This window comes from Lipotes vexillifer, unplaced genomic scaffold (genome assembly GCF_000442215.2).
Source record: "Lipotes vexillifer unplaced genomic scaffold, Lipotes_vexillifer_v1.1 scaffold1042, whole genome shotgun sequence".
NCBI classification, from domain to species: Eukaryota; Metazoa; Chordata; class Mammalia; order Artiodactyla; family Lipotidae; genus Lipotes; species Lipotes vexillifer.
The window spans coordinates 405,051-424,229 of record NW_006777400.1 but is presented as its reverse complement, the minus strand read 5'-3'; the positions used below and the strand labels follow the sequence as shown (position 1 = coordinate 424,229).

The following is a 19,179-nucleotide window of genomic DNA, read 5'->3' as shown; positions in this document are numbered from 1 at the left end:
CACCAACGCAGTGCAAAGTGACTTGGCCCTCATTGGAGGAGTAATAGCAGTGGTGATATTCATCATCTTCTCCATGATCGGCCCCATGAGCCGCTCCCTTTACCAGCATAAGCAGTCACATCGTACCAACCAGATGAAGGAGAAGGAATATCCGGAAAATGTGGACAGTTCCTTTAGAAATGACACTGATTTTCAAAACACAGTGAGCGAGTGTAAGTGGGAATATTTCATCTGAAAAACTGCAGGGCCACCTCATACTCTTTCTTTGTTGTTCATTTTTGGTTTCTCCTTCTCCTCTTTCTCCTATTTTTTCATTTTGCTCATTCTCTTTCTCTGTTTTCCTTTTATTTTTGGAACATACCTGCATTCACCACAGCATCTATCCCCTCGAACCAGCCCAGAATACCAGGCAGCTATGGCCACTGCCTTCCTCTGTGACAAACTTATCATGGTGAAAGTGATCGTTCAAGAGACTGATTACTTTAGACAAGGAAGATATACATGTGTGCACATGTCCATATTCAGTTCTGTACTTCCACTTTCTAAGATGCAGTCTTCAGTTCTGCAACCATTCAGTCTTGCAGGCTTACCTTGAACCTGAGCTCTGTGACTCTTCAGCATGAAACGGTCATCCTCAACACCCTCCCCCATTTCATGTCCACCCTGACCAGGGAACTCAGGGTACCAAAAGCAGATGCTAGGGCCTGGTTTGTGTCAGTGGCACTTTAAAAGGTACAAGAGAGGTTTGTTGTGTGTTAATTTTCCCCCCACAGGAAGCCCATTACCCTAACTCATCATCATCGTTCACTCTGACTCATCGCCTGAGTATTTTCAAATATAGGACTCCTGATAGTCGTGAGCTACTGCTTTGTTCCTTTCTTACCACTCTCTCCCGGGGCTGACACTTTAGAGCAGCACACAATAGCATAAACCTAGGGGAAGCATGGAAAATAGTCACTTGAAACTAGGAGGTAAAAAGAAAGCTGCTAGGAAGTAGAAGTTCTATAACTTAAAAAATGCCTCTTCCAGTTTTGTGGGAAATGCTAGCTAGGTTATTCCTGGGATTATTATACTGATATATATATATATATATAATTATATATATATTATAATATATATTATAATATATATTATTATACAGTATAATATATATTATACTAATTCCTGGTATTATTATACTGATACATACATACATACATATATATATATATATATATATATATATATATATATAAAACGTTGCTGCAGCAAAAAGCAATTCAAATAAAAGTCTAAATTAGCACTTGGTTCCATGAAAGAGCTTAAACCATCTTAACTCAGCTTTAAAGAAAAACAAAAACAAAAAACAAAGCAAAACAAACAAACAAAGAAAACTGTGTGAAAGCAAAGAAATACCAAACAGAATTCTTTCCTTCCCTCCACTCACTAGAGATCTGGTGAAGAAAGTAAACACAGGTTTCACATTTTAGAATAGACATAATAATCCACGTCTGTCCACTGAGCCATTTCTCTAGGAGGTTTAGGATGAACTGATGTATGAGGCATTCTGACTAGCTCCAGGGATCCCCCACTGCTTAATTTGAGAGGAGCCCTTAAGTTCCACAGCACATCACATTTTCAAATCCGCTTCATCCTATGTATATAAAGGCTCCCACACACTTCTTTCTGCAGGCATAAACTCCCAGACGAGTCAGTGACACATTTCAGGGTATTTGCCCCTTTTGACACCAAAACATCCATGAAACACAGTCATTCCTTCAAGAAGTTATCTTAGGCTCATGCATGAGGTGGTGCTACAAATCCTGATGATTTTGCTGTAGTGATATTCCTCACTCTTTGCCTCTGGTCCAGCTTCAGGAAAAAGATGAGGGGGAAAGGATATAAATGCTCCGGTAGGCTGGGAATGAGAATAGAATGGTCCACAGACGTGGAAAGTACTTGCTGATTCCCTTTACAAGACAGACTTGATTTGCACCCCATCTTGTTCTCTGTGTATCTGCCGCTTCTGACTATTTAACACTTTCCTGTATGACAAGGCTCACAAGGAGGAATTCCTCAGCTTCACCCTATTTCAGGTCTATTCCAGGCTTTTCTTTCAGTGTCAGAGCACATGGGGTAAGGATTTTGTTTGTAATCATATTTCTCAACTTGAAGATGTTGTTCCAAATACACCCTCTCCTTTTAAAAAAAAAAAAGAAAGGAGGATTTGGAAACTCTTGACGACAAGTTAGTGGAGGAGGCCCATTAATACTGTCATAAATTTCTTCCAGGGTAGGATAAAATAGTCGAGCAAAAAAATGCTATCCCCATCCTGGAGACTGGTTCATCAGATTGAATCCAAATTCACAAATGTGAAGTGCCAAATTACAGTTCAAACATGGACAGTCCAAGGAAGTTTTCTGTGCTGGTAGTGATGTAACTTTAGGTGTTTTTGCTAGTCTTGACATTCACTCTCGAGAGAAGATACCACAGGAGAAGATTTTAATGCAGAGGAATCTAGACCTGAGATGAGATATAGAAGACCAAAAGTAGATATTCTGCTTCCACACAAGCTATGTCATTCCAGAATGACAAGTTATGTCTCTACCAAAGATCTTTTTCTGTAGCAAGAATGTTGGAAAACTTGGGTACCAGGAACCTATGCAGTGAGACCAGCTGCTAAGCAGCTCGGCCACAGAGGGCAAGAGCTGGTTGTTAGAAGCTCCTAGCACACTACTAGGTCTGTCTCTCATTGGCCCAGAATCTGGGTGGGGCTTATTATGTCAATAAACGGGAATTGTGACACCATAGAACACGTAGAGACTGACATCTGTGTTATTAACTGAGCTATGTGAAACATTACATTACAAACAAACATTACTAAGGCAGACTGTAACTTCAAGAAGTTTACAGTATACCAGAAGAGATAAAAAGAAAAATACAGGGCTTCCCTGGTGGCTCAGTGGTTGAGAGTCCACCTGCTGTTACAGGGGACACAGGTTCGTGCCCATGTCTGGGAAGATCCCACATGCCGCGGAGCGGCTGGGCCCGTGAGCCATGGCCGCCGAGCCTGCACGTCCGGAGTCTGTGCCCCCACAACGGGAGAGGCCACAACAGTGAGAGGCCTGCGTACCTCAAAAAAAAAAGGAAAAACAGAAAAATACAGCAAAATATAGATATTAAGATACAGATATACTCAGGGTACCATGGGAAGATATGGGAAGGAATAATTAACTCTGTATGTTAATTACTAAAACTAAACTAAACTACTAAACTCTGCAGTTTTAGAAAGGTCTTCCCAAATGCAGTACTGTCGCAGCTGGGTCTTTAATTATGTGTTGGAGTTTGTCTAGTGGACCAGGAAAAGGATCTGAAGAAGGGGTATTTTACAGATGCCATTCTAGGCATTCCAGTCCTTTCCCTAACTAAAATAAAGTTTTACTTATCCTTGCCAGGTTTTCCAGATGTACATTCAAAATGTACAAAGGTATGGGCAAATGAAAGTGGAAAAATGGCTAGAGATGGGATTGGAGTAAAAAGCAAAATATTAGATCTCAGAGAAATAATTCTTCATGACATAGGTATGACCTCTTAGGTTTTATACTTGATGGGATGAGGAAATATCTGGGCAAAAACACTTGTAAACCATAACTAAGGTTGTATTTCTTAGAAAGCTAAGAAAATTAACTATTTAATGAAATCCTACAGATTTATTTTTCTAATGCATGTAATATTCTTAGTGACTTTCCTGTGAAGTCGTGGAACCTAAAACTATACCTACGGTGTACCTAGCCAGTGCTACAAATTTGTAGGACAACAGACCATTTTATATGATTAATTAGCAGGAAGTTAAAATGTGACTTGAGTACTAAGAATATACAGTAATATTAGGTAATCAACATCTAAAATGTTATGCAGGTATTAATACCATGACAATATAATAACAAAACATAAATTCTCCTCATCCAAAATGAAGCCATGCATTGTTCAAATTACTGGCTGAAAGAAAGCTTGTGTTCATCAAGTTCCACACAGAAAATTATATAATAAATAGTATTCTGTTTTGTAAACAGTCCTTTCCCTAACTAAAATAAAGTTTTACTTATCCTTGCCAGGTTTTCCAGAGAATACAGTCAGCCCTTTGTATCTGCGGGTTCTTCATCTGCAGATTCAACCAACCACAGGTCAAAAATTTAAAAAAAAAAAAAATTCCAGAAAATTCCAAAAAGCAAAACTTGAATTTGCCACACAGCTGCAACTAGTTACATAGCAATTACATTGTATTTATAACTATTTACATAGCAATTACATTGTATTAGGTATTATAAGTAAACTAGATATGATTTATGCATTCGGGAGGATTATATGCAAACACTACACCATTTTATGTAAGGGACTTGAGCATCTGCCCAGAGTCCTGGAACCAATCTGAACCCCACCCCCAATACCAAAGGATGACTGTGTTAACTAGCAGAGTGCTTTTTCTATAAGTCTTTCATTTTTATCTGCTTCTACTTAATAGCACTGCCCTATTTTGGGCTATTTGACCATAAATTTCCGTTCTGTCTCCTTTCAAAATCAATATGTAATGTTTAGGAGGGCTAAAGAGATATTCGGATGATGACTTGAAAAAGATATTCTACATCAGGCAATCAAGCTCACCTTTCTCCTTGATACTTTTCCTCAACCCTAAGCTAAAAGTAAAAGAATAGCTTTTACCTTAAAGTACCTTAAAGTATCAGAATACGTAAAAATGCTGGAAACTGGTCTTAGCATTTCACACAAGTCCTATAAAATCAAACAAAAAGAAATCTAAAACCCCACCAGAAATTAATAAAGAGTATTGGATGCATGGTAGAACTTTTAAATGTTTATAAAAACTACAATGATGTGACTAGAATGAGAAACAATACTAAAGTTTGTCAACCCAAAGGACCACAAACTATAAAGAGTCCAAAAGGCAGTTTATTTGGGGTCTTAAAATTGCTATTCTGGGATCACAGATTCCAGAGGAACACAGAATAGTGTCCCATCAGAGGAAATGGATAGGGGTTTTTACAGGAAGAAGCGGGAAGCTCATGCAGGCTTACACAAGTTGTTTCCCAAGAATCTGGACTGGAGGATAAATTTGTTCTATAAATACAATTGAGTTATTGAGCATATCTCATCTATTACTACGGAAAGGTATGTTTTCTCTAGTTCAGAAAAAGTACAGTTCTCAGCATTTTTCTTTCCTTTTGGCAACTCAGCAACTATTCAGCAGTTTTATTTAGACTGTTCAGCAAAAGTTCAGCACAAGCAGTGAACATGGAGGTCCTCAGGGCACGTCTCAGTCATTCCTGACCTTGCTCCTTTCACATGTTCAACCTAAGTTCTATCTCCTCGGTTAGGATGGAAAAGTGGTAAAAGGAGATCTTGACTCACTCTCAGTCTTGCTTTCCAACTTCCTGATATGACAAGGGAAGCTGGAAGACTAGAAAATCTGCATTAATCTAAAAAACTGGCAGTAGAGAAAGTATAGAATACTATATAGTTGGCGTATATATGCCAAATGTGGGAATAAACATTTTTTAAAGCACGTTACTGTAAATTCACAGAGCCACATGATTTTTATAGCTACTCTTATAATTTGACAAAAATTAAGAGCGGGTCTACTGTAATCAACTTCCTACATCTCAATATAAAGTTCTTCCTTCCAGTTCTTTAACTCCTTCATTCACAAATATTGTGTTCTATGACATCATTGCAGATCTCCTTGACTTTTGTCCAACTCTCTTGCTTCCTCCAAACTTCACTTTCTTCCCTTTCCAGCTTTCTCTGAGAAGACTTATCTTATAAACCTGGGGAGAGTTAAGTTTATCATACTCAGTATTTCCAGAATATCATGTGTACTACCTCTGTCATGGCACTTAACTCATTGTAGTGAATTTTTTGTTTGCATGTTTGCCTCTCCATTATACAGTGAATCCCTAGTTATTAACATAGAAAAATTTTCAATGAAACACAATACAAATTGAATTAACAGGGTGAAGTCGTGGCTTTTAATATGTATATTCAAATCCAAATTATCAACTGCATCACTTTCAGTGTTAATATCACCAAACCTCAGGGGTTTTGGGCTTTGATCTGTAACTAATTTATGAGGTTATTGTGATGCATAAATGATGTAATCTGTAAAGTTTCCTGGAAAAAAATATATACCTAACTAATGCTAGTTTCTTTTTATCTAATGAATTTAAGGATTTTTAAACATATTATGAAATATATAAATATGGCATTGTGATAGGTTAAACACAATAAACTATAATTAATCCTGGTAGAGCCTGAAAATCATTTAATAAACTTCAATGCATATTTCTAATAAACATTTTTCAAAGACGGAAATAGAAAAGTCATTTCTTAATATATTCTAAGTCAACAGCCAGTATAATAATAATATGTGGATGTAGGATTAAACATATAAAAACATTTTTTAAAAAGTTAAAAGTACAGCAATAGGTCATACTATTTATGATAGATGAGACATCAAAATCAATGATAAAAGAAAACATGTTAGATAAATTTAGACTCTTGCCTCATTTCACACACAAAAATAAATTCTAGGAAGATTAAAAAGTTGACTATTTAAAACCTATCCAAGTAAACACAAGAAGAAATTGAAAAGGATATTTAGCCAACTATTCGATATTTACCTAACATCTTAGACGAAGAAACCATAGGTGATTACACAAATGAGAAGACTGAGAGATTTGGCTACATAAAAATATAACATTTCTGACTACGGAAACATTTTTTTAAAATGTAAAGTAGAACATAACTAATTATCAGAGAAATGCAAATCAAAACTACAATCAGGTATCACCTCACACTGGTCAGAATGGCTATCATCAAAAAGACTACAAACAATAAATGCTGGAGAGGGTGTGGAGAAAAGGGAACCCTCTTGCACTGTTGCTGGGAATGTAAATTGGTACAACCACTAGGGAGAACAGTATGGAGGTTCCTTTAAAAACTAAAAATAGAACTACCATATGACCCAGCAATCCCAATCCTGGGCAGATATCTGGAGAAACCATAAATCGAAAAGACACATGCACCCCAATGTTCACTGCAGCACTATTTACAATAGCCAAGACATGGTAGCAAACTAAATGTCCTTTGCCAGATAAAGATGTGGTATATATATATATATATATATATATATATATACAATTGAATATTCCTTAGCCATAAAAAAAGAACAGAATAATGCCATTTGCAGCAACATAGATAGACCTAGAGATTATCATATTAAGTGAAGTCAGACAGAGAATGACAAATATATATCAATCATATGTGGAATCTAATTTTAAAAATGATACAAATGAACTTATTTACAAAAGAGAAACAGACTCACAGATATCAAAAACAAACTTATGGTTACCAAAAGGGAAACATCGTGGGGGGGGATAACTCAGGAGCTTGGGATTAACATACACACACCACTATATAAGATAGATAAGCAACAAGGAGCTACCGTATAGCACAGGGAACTATACTCAATATTCTGTGATAACCTATATGAGAAAAGAATATGAAAAAGAATGGATATATGTATATGTATAACTGAATCACTTTGCTGTACATTTGAAACTAACACATTGTAAATCAACTATACTCCAATAAAATTTTTTAAAAAACGTAAAGTAGACTGGGATGAAATAATTGCAGCAAGAAACAAACATAAGCAAAATTACAAGATAAAGCAATGACTGACATAAAATATTTGTCTCAAATATTTAACAACTGTGTTAAAATACTATATTATAAAATATACCTATAGGTTTATTTAGAAGAACAGTGTATAATGCATCCCCTAGATACTGGGAAATGAATATGAACATGATGTTTCCATATTCTCATTCATACTTCTGTTCAAAATCACCATTTCCATTCTGTATATTAGTAATACGATCTCAGTGTGCAAAATTTTCTACAATTTCTAAACTGTGTGAGATTATAAAATTTTAAGATGTGTTTATAACACAAAAATTATATGTGGATATCAGTCTTTAGTCCTTCCAAAATTCTCTCTTCCTTAAAAGCAACAAGAAATTTTACAAAAATTGTCAGAATCAACTAATTCAGGACTCTGGAAGTTACTTAAAAGCTCAAAGCAATCCAGGGAGTGTTTATTCAAACAAATGACTGAATTTTGGTAAGAGCAGCAGTCTCTGTAGCATTTTAATTTGCCCTATTTCATTACCCGTCTCAGGCTCCGGGGTAGCCTTGAAAACCTAGAGCCTGCAATCTCAGTGCAAACTAGCAGCCCAATACCTACCAGAGGGAACAGAGTTAACACACTCCTTCAGAGCCTCATTTCCAGAGAACTGTCATTATTTGACATGTCTGGTGGTCCCCTGGAAGAATTAACACCAATTCTTCAGAAACTTTTTCAAAAACTTTTTTAAAAAGAGGAATTCTCCCCTACTCTTTTTATGAGACTGATAATATCCTGATACCAAAACCAGACAAAAATAGCATAAGGGAAAAAAAATATAAATCAATATCCTGTATGAATATAGATGCAAACATCCTTAACGAAATACTAGCAATATATGAAAAAGGTTGGACACCAATAAAATGGGTATTATCCCAGAAATGCAAAGTTGGGGCAAACCGCTCAGGCGGTCCTGCGGATCTGTCTTTTGCTTCAACAGTGTTGGGGCAAAACAGACCGAGGGACGCCCCTTGCTCCAGCCTCCAACCACCCTCCAACCTTTTTTCCAGTCGCAACTTTCGGAATCAGCCACTCAGCCACCCTCAGCTTTCGGGACCAGCCAACGCCATTTTTTGAGTTTAACTCCGTATTACCGATCAACCATGAGCTCCCAGATTCCTCAGAATTATTCCACTGAGGTAAAGGCTGCCATCAACCGCCCAGTTGACATGCATCTGGGTCCTTCTACACCTACCTCTCTCTGGGCTTCTATTTCCACCGCGAGGATGTGGCTTTGGAGAACGTGGGCCACTTTTTCTGCGAATTGGCCAAGGAGAAGCACGAGGGCGCCCAACGTCTCTTGAAGATGCAAAACCAGTGCAGCAGCCGCGCCCTCCTCCAGGAGCGCAGAAGCCGTCCCAAGATGAGTGGGGTAAAACCCAGGACGCTATGGAAGCCGCCATTCTCATGGAGAAGAACCTGAGCCAGGCCCTTGCGGACCCGCAGGCCCTGGGTTCTGCCCGCGCAGACACGCACCCCTGTGACTTCCTGGAGAGCCGCTTCCTGCAGGAGCAGCTGAAGCTCATCAAGCAGATGGCGACCACCCGACTAATCTCCACAGGTTGTCTGGTCCCAGGCTGGGCTCGGCCAGTATCTCTTTGAAAGGCTCACCCTCAAGCACAACTAGGAGCCTCCAGAGCCCAGAGGCCTTTGAGGAGCCCCCCTGGTGTCAGGGCTTCTGCCTGAAGCCCGTCTCTGCAGCCACTAGGCAGCTTTTTAACCGCCCTGGGGCCCTCTCCCAAGCCTTGGACCAAATGGAAACAATAAAGCTTTCGGCAGCAAAAAACCAAGCCTTGGACCAAATGGAAACAATAAAGCTTTCGGCAGCAAAAAAAAAAAAAAAAGCAAAGTTGGTTCAACCTGTGAAAATCAATCAGTATAATGCCCCTTATTAACAGAATAAAGGGGAAAACACTATCTGATTACCTTAATAGACTCAAAAAAGCATTTGACAAAATCCAACCCCTTTTGTGATAAAAACAGATATGTGGAGTCTAGAATAATGGTACAGATGAACCGGTTTGCAAGGCAGAAATAGAGACACAGATGTAGAGAACAAATGTATGGACACCAAGGGGGAAAGCTGGACGGGCGGGGAGCGTTGGTGGAATGAATTGGGAGATTGGGATTGACATATATACACTAACACGTATAAAATACATAACTAATAAGAACCTGCTGTATAAAAAAATAAAATAAAATTCAAAAAAGTATTTAGCTCTGAAACAAAAAAATATATATTTTAAGAATAAAGTTGTATTACTAAAAAAAAAATACTGAATCATCTCCATCAATCCTCAACCACACCTCAGTTCCCCCTTCCTAGCCCTTGAGGTCAGGTGTTGGCTAACTACATCCATGTGCCAAATCCTGCTGACTACTGATACTGATAAAGTTTTCTCGGAATACAGTCACACCCATTCTTTCAAGGATCGCCTATGGCTGCTTTCAACCTACAAAAGTAGAGTTGAGTGGCTGCGAAGACTAAAATATATATTACTTAGCACTTTACAGAAAATGTTTGCCATTCTCTGGTTTAAGATGCTGTTTGAAAATCCCAAGTTTTTCCTTGTTTGTTCTTTGGTTTTGTTTTGTTTTTCCATTGGCTTTCTTCTCTCTTAATTGCTGCATGTGAAAAAAAATAAAATGCCCTTCTACTCCATGTGTGCTTTTCTTTTGTCCAGTTAATTTATTTAATTAGTTTTTCATCTTATATTTCTCACTATACTATAAAATCATGAGAACAAGTATAATGTTTGCCTTCTGTATCATTATCTCCATCTACCTACTATATATTAAGAACTTAATATTTATTAAATACATAAATCAATGCCACATCAGTAAAACACCTTAAACTTATTTTGGAACAAGGAAGAGAATAAATCCATAAATTAATAAAATATACCAATTCTCCTAAAATTCATTTCAATATATTTCTACCATATTAACAATTCATACTAATAATTTGAGTAATGTATTACTCTGAAAAGAACATGCCTATTATACAATGTAGTAGTTACTTCAATACTTGGCTCCTGAAACATATTGTCACTGGTTCTGTGAGGTTTTTTGTTTTGTTTATTTTTACATTTAACCTAATTTTATTCATGCTTGCCTTGGGATGGGGAATAGGTCGTTCAGTAAAAACACAGTAGAAACAAAATATGTCTTATCATGTACAACTTTTAAACTACAATAATTATGTACCTTAATTACTTCCATGCACACATGTCTAACATTACAGTTTTCTTTCTTTCTTTATTTATTTATTTTGCGGTACGCGGGCCTCTCACTGTTGTGGCCTCTCTCGTTGCGGGGCACAGGCTCCGGACGCACAGGCTCAGCGGCCATGGCTCACGGGCCCAGCCGCTCCGCGGCATGTGGGATCCTCCCGGACCGGGGAACGAACCCGCGACCCCTGCATCGGCAGGTAGACTCTCAACCACTGCGCCACCAGGGAAGCCCTACAGTTTTCTTTTTAAATAAACACAATTAAGACTTCTAGGAGCATTTTATAGTAAAGTAATTCCTAATTTTTCTTTGTAGATAGATCAAGTACCTCCAAAATACAAATTCCTATACCCAGTGAGCACTTTACTTAAAATGAATACTTAAGTAAATTAAGTACATGGACAGCCTTAGGATAAGCTGACATATATTCAGCTAAGTAGACAACAAACCATAGTGCCAGATGGAAAAAGTGTATTTGCAAATAAATTTCAAAAACTAAGTTAACTTTTTAGAATTAAATACAGAAAATATATTGATTTGCTAAAATAAATAAGATGTGATGTAGTAACACTTCACTATAAAGAATGCATACTAGAACATTTATAAACGGTGAGTGAATCTTATAAGAATACTTCAATAAATGCTGGCTAAATAGAAGTGCATATTGTGAAGCACTATGGGTAGTATATGTTTTGCCACATACTTCTGTTACCTTGAGGTAGATAACACATGTGTACCAAATTCGTCATTCATTTTCAGTTGCTGCTGGTATCATGTGTTTTTAAGAAATGTGTATAGTAGGAAAAACTTGAAAATACTCAAGAATGAAAAATATTTTAAGAAAAAAATAGATATTTTCATGCAATTATGTACAGTCTCACTGTGTAAATTTCAAGGCAAGATTTTTGTTTCCTGTTAAACAGATCATTGTTCTATGAGGGAATGATTTTTACTTGTCTTAGTGCATTTCTTTTGTCTCCTCCCACATTGCATTATTTTGCTCTATTCTTTAGTTTTGTGTGCAAATGACATGCCAGTTAAAATGAAAACCATCTCACATGTAGAAAAAAAGTCTGGATTTTAAAAACCAAGAAAAAAATCCTTTCTAAATGACACCATCTAATTCAAGTAAAAAAATGACTTAAACACTAGTAATAACAAAGACAAAACACATTTCATGAAGAATACAAAAAGAAATGCCTGCTGAGTGTTTTAGTTCAGATGTTTCAGAATGCTGCTGTATGTTTTATGAGAAATCTGAGGAGAAGATTTCTTTTTTTTTTTTTTTTTTTTTGCTGTACGCGGGCCTCTCACTGTTGTGGCCTCTCTCGTTGCGGCGCACAGGCTCCGGATGCACAGGCTCAGCGGCCATGGCTCACGGGCCCAGCCGCTCCACGGCATGTGGGATCCTCCCGGACAGGGGCACGAACCCGTGTCCCCTGCATCGGCAGGCGGACTCTCAACCACTGCGCCACCAGGGAAGCCCCTGAGGGGAAGATTTCATAGCAGGAGGTGTTAGTGTGGCCTGCATTGACTTAAGTGGTGACCCGGCTGGACTCTGAAACTGTGGGATGCCTATGGATTCAAGCTGCTTGTTAAAGAGGAGCTCCCCACTGTTGTTCAGAAATCCTTCCTCACTTCCTCTCTCCCCAAGCTTCCCATCCTCTACCGTTTCTAGCATTTCAATATCTTCTTCCTTGCTAAAGAACTTGTCCAGATAACTGGGGTAAGTGTTTTCCTTTTCAATTTGCTCATCCTTCCTTACCTCACAACAAAACTGACTTATGAGAAAACAGTCTTCCCCATCACCTGCAAACTGGCTATCCCAAGAAGACTGGTACAAGCCTTCTAACTGAGCCAAATTGGCCATTCCTTTTTCCTGTTTTTCTCGGCTTACTGACTTTGATATCAAACTTTTCAATTCTAGTTGGGACACTGAGCTATTCAAGTCATTTAATTTGTCATCAACAGCAGTAGGCTCATGTTGTGAACTAAGTTGAATAGTTCCTGCAATAAAGGAATCAAAATCAAATCCCTGATTCTTTTCCCTTTCTTTTTCAGCAAGTTGCTGTGATGCTATTGGACTTTAACCAATCCATTCCTTTCACATTTTGACTTGCCTTTCTTATCAGATTTTTCTTTGCTTTGTTCTTTCCAATAAGCGTGGGTTCATAGTAATGATTAACTTCACTCTCTCTCCAAACTAAGTTATCTAAGTATGATGATGACCTCGTTTTGTAGTTACCAGTATGGCTACACTCCAGATCACAATATTTGTTTTCATGATGATCTGGGTATTGCCAACAAGGCTCAGTAGAGTAACTGGTGTCAAAAGCAGGATCCTCCAAATACTTTGCACTATCTCCATCCAAATATTTTCGAGATCAACTTGTACATCTTCTTCATCAGTGACATCAGACAGAGCTCTTGGGTCAACCTGAACTTCATCAATATCAAAGTTGTTATGTATAGGCCAATCATGCTCTGAAAATTGACAATCATGGTACCTTTCCCAGTTATAAATGTGACTATGAGTTTCATCCATAAGCAAAATATCATCAACTTCATCTTTAATACGAAAAGGATGACTTGAAACTGGCTCATCCATTGGAAAAGAATAAATGCTCATGTAAGGATGAGAAAGCACTTCTTCTGCTGTCAACCGATCCATGGGGCTAAATGTCAAAATTTGTTCCAGGAAATCCAGTGCTTCTCGACTGATTCCGGGGAGCAGCTGAGTTAAGGGTTTGTGTGGCTCAGTCATGTCATTTCTAATGTAAACTGGAATTATGCTGAGAAGCTCCTGTCAATCTTCCTCATGTACAACAGGAATAGACTCTAAAATCAGCTGCATCTGTTCAAGTTCATGTGCACCTGCAAAGAGGGTTTTACTGGGCAGCATTTCAGCAAAGATGCAGCCTGCAGCCCACATGTCAATGGCTTTAGTATAAGTATTAGGAGAAAGTAAAAGAGGTGGGGATCTGTACCATTTAGCAACCAGTCCTTCAGAAAGATGACCTTAATGGGAATAATGGGGATCCATGATCCATGCAAGACCAAAGTCACCTATCTTCAGCACCAAGTCTTCAGTTTTAATGAAAAGATTAGCTGGTTTCAGATCTCTGTGCAGTACCTTTGCTGAGTGAATATATTTGAGCCCACATAGCAGCTGATACATGAAAAGCCTGGCATGCTCTTCCAGTAACGGGCCCTGCTCCAGCACATTAGCCAAGTCTGCCTCCATGTACTCCTGAACAATGTAAACACTGCTCAGTTTGGTAAGAGAGCCCACATCATCTGTTAACGGGCTTCCACTAGGACCAAGAATTTCAAACACCTTCACAATGTTATCATGGTCAAGTCTAAGAATTTTGATTTCACTAGAGCATGTTTGACACTCTGGGGATCAGTAAGGACAATTTTCTTGATGGCTACTCTTTTGTCACAGTCATTGTCTACAGCAGAAAAAAACCAAGCCATTGCCTCCACAACCCAATGGTTTTAAGTCCATATAACTAGAGCCCAGATTTCATGAGACTTTTAAATTTCTCTGCCATTTTGAAACCCTTACTATTGCCTCTTCCTTTCAAATTGTTGAACTTGTGTAAATAAGGAAGAAAATTGGCATCAAAAGGAAAGATCTTTCAAAAAGGTAGAAAAAATAATAATTTTGCTTCCACAGCAAGGTGGTTTCATTGCATATGTCAACCAGGTCTGTTGAGTTCCCCTTAGATTTAAAGCTCAAAAAGCTCTGCTCATACTGAGAATTTAAAAGATTGCAGTACTCATAGGTGAAGAAAGGGGCAGCAACTCTGCAGACATTTAAAGAAAACACTCAAGAAACTCAAACGGAATGAAATGACATACTATGCACTCAGATTTACTGTGCTGAAGGATTTAACATTTAACAAAAATGTGAATAAATATGCACACAACAGGCTTCTATGAACATTCTCCTCGCAGTGCAGATACATTCTGTGTTGGACTGGTCCTGAGCAGCATCATTCTAAGGTGCTGGCAAGCACTATTTCCGTTTTGCTTCTTTCCTTCCTTTGTTGCTGTATATTTCAACAGGAAGCCCTGGGGGCGGTTGGTTAACAAAATGTCTTTTGTTAGTGACAAGGTGGCTCCAGCTCACCACAATCACAATCAAACCTACCGTCCATCTTACTCTGATACAACGGGACTTCTCCGATTCATCGAGGGAGTGCAAGGCCCACGGACAGCCCCCAGTGTCTGCTCAGGTCTCCGGCTGTGCTGGCGGTGGCGTCTCCGAGGCGCGGTTTTGTCTTATTTTAAAGCAAATTTGCGAAAGTTTTAGGGAAATTTTTTAAATGGCAATATTTTAATTGTAAACCACAACTTTATAAGTCATATATATGTAAAATATAGTTTGTTTTTAGCTATGAAATTGTATGTCAATATTGCTTTCTTTTCCCCTTTAAGAAACTTTAGAAGGAGTTTCCGTTTTCTGTTAATTAAAATTTCACAGTAACTTTTTTTTTTTTTTTTGCGGTGCGCAGGCTCAGCGGCCATGGCTCACAGGCCCAGCCGCTCCGCTGCATGTGGGATCTTCCCGGACCGGGGCACGAACCCATGTCCCCTGCATCGGCAGGCAGACTCTCAACCACTGCGCCACCAGGGAAGCCCCACAGTAACTTTTAATCTATTCTCATTCTGCAGAGTAAACTGTTTGAACAGGGAATAAATAAAAACCAAAAAGCTTTTCTAAAACTTAGGATGTGGGGATGTTTGAAATTGGGCATATGAAAGGCAGTGAATAAGTATTGGTTTCAACCTATGATGTAACAGAAGGGAGGTCATGGGGGCATTCAAGTTTAATACCTGGAGTTCACTTGGAGATGTATTGAATATTTTTAAGCCTTGGGTATTTACTGCAAGTAATCAAAAGGATCACTAACTAGAGAAAGCAGATATGGGTATGGGTTACAAATTCACAAACAGCAGTTACTAGGGTGCTCTAATTAAGGCTGTAGATGGTGTCTCTTTGACGTAGCTACTTTGAGTGTTCTAAAATCATGATTGCTACTCAATGATTTAAGAAATCTGCCTGATACCTGGCAGCATGTTGTTGACACTAGTATCAGTAGCTATTAATTTAGACTTGACTAGATTTTTAGTAAATATTAGTATATAAATTTAAGATAAAAGTATATTGATTTTACAGGTTTTGTCCTATATCTTTAGTTTAAATATATTGTAGAAAATGTATCCTCCCAAATAGTAAATTAACCAGTAGCCACCAAAAAAGTTAGAAACATTGATCCAAAAATTTCAAATGATAAATTGTTCAGTCAGGGATAAGTTATTCATTACTTGAATACTAATCTTTAATAAAATGTGCATTTTAGTATTTATGAATATGTTATTAGAGATTTAAAGGATTATTATAAAAAAGCATTATTCAAGAGAACATTTTACATTTACTTTGGTTTTTAGTGAACATTAGAATGATGGGGTGGTCATCATATTTATCATTCAAGTACCTAGGAGAATTACCAAAATTTAATCCTGCTAGTATCATCAAGACTTGATAAATTATGAATACCAGATACTTTTTTTAAAATATATTTTCTCCTGTTGAGTTAGCAATCACCTTACATAAATGACACAGTCAAATAGGCTTTTTTTTTTCCTTTTGAATATAAAGTACCAGATTATGGGTGTGCTTAATGTATTAAAATGAAACCAAAACCAAAACCAAAAAATCTAGAGGCATAAATTTAAAGCCACAGTAATATCTTATTCCCTTACCTCTATCTTTTCTTTTTCCCGCACTACTGTGCTAGGGTAGAGCCACATAGTACAAATAGCAGAATTTTTCATTAATGTATACTTGGTTAGGTAGAAAGCACCAGGAAAACACTCATCATTTCTTCTTTGGCCTTCTCCCTTTCCCACCCAAGATCCATAAAATTGCTGAGTCTTCCATTCTCTGGAGAAAATATAAACAGAGACAAAATCATTGCTGCCATATTTCCATGGGGAAAGACTTGAACCCAACTTGAAAGGAAAGGGAAAGACTTGAAGCCAACTTGAAAGGAACTAGCTCAATTGCAAATCATAAGGAAAGCTCCAGGGTGGATGGGTTGTGGGACTATTTCAGGGAAACAAATCCAGGGTGTTATTCAAAAAGGTATTATACATCATATTGAGCCTTTCAGGTGTCTGGTCCTGGTGGAACTTCAGGTTCACGAATTTTTACAGGTAGAAAAGTTCTCAGAGCTGAGAGCCTTGAGATAGGAAAGTACATAATGCAAAATTTATTCAGCCGAAAGAATGAGGCCGACAGAATCTGTCTTTAGCTAAGTTTCTTATTTATTTCAGGATGTGGTAGTCAGACTGCATAGCCACAGAGCAGCGAGTCTCAGGACGATGCTTCTAGACCTATGTTTTTGGCAAATAAGATGGTTAATTTCAACTGGGATAACCTGGGATAACTGGGATAAATGTATGCAGCCCATCTAGGTTCTTCTAGCAATAGAATTGCCTCTACTGTAATATAAGAAGTCTGTGTTTATATTATTTAGAGTGGCTTATATAATTGAGAGGTTTATGCATTTATTTAGTAAGGGTCGACAAAATTGGAAGTGGAACTGGAGAGTGTTTGTAATCCATGATATATCTTGGCATCCATGTCAAGAGAATTTTCTCTTTTTATTTAAGTTGATGGAAAAGTATATTGTTAGAGATACGGGGTTTAAGTTTGAGTAAGAGGTGGGTTATTAGTTACCAGTCTTCTAGATCATGTAGGCCATTAGTAGTCACAGCCAGTTCATTGGGAACAGAAGACCAGCTTGGAAGAGGTCTCCCTGAAATGGTTCACACAAAGACACATCAAGCGACAAGCCCTTTGACAGAAACTGGAAGGAACTTCATGATGCAGCAGTTAACAGTCACATGGGCGGGGAGGTTGAACATCCTGCATAGTGCTGCCAGGAAATCCCTATTTTATACTAAGAGGGGGCTGGCTGGTTGCATATGTAGGATGTCCCATCTCCCCGCCCACATCGTCGAGACATACCAGACTGCCCACATCATCAGGACATATACCAGAAACACCACTCTGCCTCACTGAAGAACCATAAAATCTACGTGTCAAGGAAGTACAGATGCTGAGCTACATCACTAGAAAGGCATCCTGACAAATCTTCATTAGAGGATAGAGTACTGTTTTCTATGACCTTGGCTCATGAGAGACAGTGGGTGTATGAGTGGATCTGTAAGCTCAGGGCCAGTAGGAAATTATTGAACAATAGTAGCCAGATGAAGGACCTGCAGAGTTCCCAGCAACCCCACTAGCCATACAGGTAATGCCTCCAGAATTGCACCTCCTCCTCTCAGCACTACACCAAGGTAGGTGAGTTTAGTAGTTGGACATATTTACTTAGTGTGCTCAGAGACAGAGTAGATAGAGGGAGAGAGAATTTAATTCCTACAGCAGAGAGAAGCAAAGGTTATAGCCTAAAAAGCAGTCCAGAATTTCAGGTCTGAGTGTCAAGGTAATACTTTTGTAAATGTCTCAACTTCAGAAGCAGGAGATTTGCGTGCAGTGGCCCAGAGAAGATCCAGTAATTCTAAATCGAGTTCAAGTGGGTGCAAACACAGTCTAGTATCGGGGAAGAATCAAGTTGCAAGGGAGTGGGTGTGATTCCAAGGGAGAAAGTTAGTGGCATTCCCCAAAAGCATTTAGAAGAAATAATGGATGTAAGATGCAGTATCCAATGATATCCAGGAGACTCCGTCAAAGGCAAGGTGATAGGAAACATCAAGAACAGGGCTGAGCCCTGCAAAAACATGGGATAAGGAATAAAATAGTAAAGCAAAATCCAGCTTTACTGAATTTTATGGGCTAGACTCTTCTACTTCTGGATTCTCTAAGGAAGATAATCTCAGAATAAAAATAAGTCCATATATTTATTGGACTAATTTATTTATTAAATAAAATATATTTAAATGGAATAAATATAGCTTTACTAAAAATACACTGTCATACTTACTTTCTCAATTTTATCCATAGACTGAAAATTTCACTATGGACCTGTATATGAAAATTACTGATCTATAGGAGACGCTGCTGATAATCAGTTCTGTCAATAGCATCAACCTGAGTGACAGCCTTGGATGCCATTGAGTTTTCCAGACTTTAATTAAGGTCCACGTTAACCTGGCTATTTCAAAAGACTTTG

The 19,179-nt window shown here is 38.2% G+C and overlaps 1 protein-coding gene and 1 pseudogene across 1 annotated transcript in view; one reads left to right on the top strand and one right to left on the bottom strand.

Moving 5' to 3' along the window:
* Window positions 1-19,179, top strand: part of HTR2C (5-hydroxytryptamine receptor 2C) — a 263,697-nt gene that overhangs the window by 185,302 nt on the left and 59,216 nt on the right. The window lies entirely within an intron of this gene.
* LOC103082108 (mitogen-activated protein kinase 6-like) lies at window positions 12,182-14,526 on the bottom strand (annotated as a pseudogene).